This window comes from Stomoxys calcitrans, chromosome 1 (genome assembly GCF_963082655.1).
Source record: "Stomoxys calcitrans chromosome 1, idStoCalc2.1, whole genome shotgun sequence".
Classification (NCBI taxonomy): domain Eukaryota; kingdom Metazoa; phylum Arthropoda; class Insecta; order Diptera; family Muscidae; genus Stomoxys; species Stomoxys calcitrans.
This window is the reverse complement of record NC_081552.1, coordinates 267,124,810-267,127,018: the sequence shown is the minus strand read 5'-3', so window position 1 is coordinate 267,127,018 and position 2,209 is coordinate 267,124,810.

Sequence of the window (2,209 nt, the reverse complement as noted above, 5' to 3'; positions counted from 1 at the left end):
AGATTACGAATATGACATTGCTTTCAAGTCTAGGGGGCGCTTTTCCTCCTAAAGATACGTCAAATGGGTTATTTAACCCATTATGACAATATGGGACTCAAATGAAGGGTATTTGAGAGTAGAAAACGAATTTGATATCCAATTTTGGAGCCAAGTGTTTTGGGGTACGTCCTAAAGCACCCCCTAAACTGAACTTCATTTTCGTTGGGAATATAGAACGAATTTGATAACTATTTTCAGTGCAAAGTGCCGGTGGTCGCCCCAGCCCCAGCCCCAAAACACCCTCCAAACGATTCATATTTACCGGCCATGGCAATATGGTGCTCAAATGATAGGGATTTGGAAGTGCAGCACGAATTTGATATCCATATTTGAGTCGAAATGTCTGAAGTGCCATCCCTCCCCTAATGAGAACATTACCCTAGGAAGAACATTTCCACCAGGAACCGAAAAGGGGCAAATTCTCACACATCAATGAGTGCTTTTCGATTCAAGTTCAAAATCAATGATAAGGGACCTTTTTTTATAGCCGCGTCCGAACGGCGTCTCGCACCTCACCTCTTTGAGGAAAATTTTTTAAATGACCATGCGTGGCATTGTACCTCGCGGGATAAACACCGCTTTGTCCGATGTTCTCGCCAGGATTTGAACGCTTTCAGCGTCATAGGCTACAATGGCACGATTTCGATATGCGCATTCAGGGTGAAGTGTCCCCACCCTAAAAATATATTAGAGAGTTAAGGAAGGCGCAGCGGAGTGGGTCCGGTTCGGCTAGTCTTATATATTAAAAATGAATTTGTGTTTGTCGTTTTGTTTGTTTGTGCTTTCCGTATAGAATCAAAAACGGCTGGACCAATTTTCTTGAAATTTTCACAGATGATACATTTTGGTCCCGTGGTGAAAAAAGGGTACTTAATTTGTTGATATATGAAGGGGGGCGGACCCTACCCCTTACGCTAATTTTCAGAAAAGTCAGATTTGGGAGATGGGGTGCGATTTTAGCACAATTTTGTATGCTGTTTTATAATAACCTAAAGACAAAAATTTAGTATCCAAAATTTAGGATGGGTTTCCTAGGGAGAGCGTCCCACCCCCAAAACCCACCAAATATATATAAAGACCAATCAAGACATTATAAGACTCAAATGAATGGTATTTAAAGTTAGAAAACCTTTCTGATATCCAGTTGTCAGACAAAGTGTTGGGGGGACCATCCCAACCCTCAAAATATCCCTAAATCGGACATATTTACCGACCATGGCAATATGTGACACAAACGAGTAGAATACAAATCTGATATCCCAATTTGGGACCAAGTTTCTGGGGGTCCACTCCTTCCCCAAAACACCCCCAAACAGGACTTATTTACTGACCATGGCAAAATGGGGCTCAAATAAAAGGTACTTGAGTGTAGAATACGAATGTGATATCCAAAGGTGGGACCAAGTGTTATGGGGGTCGCCGCTCCCAAAAACACCCCCTGTAGAGCAAAAAATTTTTGACCATAGCAATACGGGACTCAAACGAAAGGTCTTTGGGAGTAAAGCACGTATATGATATCAATATTCGGGAAAAAGTGTCTGTGGGGCCACCCCATACCCATAACAGCACCCAAACTAGACGTATTTGTTGACCATTGCAATATGGAGCTCAAATAAGAGGTATTTTAGAGTACAACACGAATCTGATATATATTTCCAGGGCCAAAACACTGTGTGGCCACCCCATTCACCAAAACACCCCCAAACCGGACATGTTGCCGATTATGGAAATATGGGGCTCAAATAAAATGTATTTGGTAGTAGAGCACGAGATTCACACCCACTTTCGGGAGTCCACACTGGGAGTCCACATCATCCCCTAAACTCACCAAACCACCACCCTGAGGGCATTCTCACTCCCAAAATCCCCATGGGAATACCGGGCTAAAATAAAGTCTAAATTTATGAAGCACTGACTGATGATGAAGCATTGGTCAGCTTCGAAATTGCGATCTCCATAGCCTGCCCAATGCGTTTAGGCATACCACATATGCCTTAACTTTTTAAAAATTCGTTTTGGAGTGATCTAAGACCTCGATGTAATTCACCATACCACCGATAAACACTAGTCCTTGATGGAGCTTCATCGCCAAAAATTTAATTAAGTTCATCGATGCACTGTTGTTGAGTTAATCCCCTTCGAAAGTTGTAAAAACCAATCACACCAA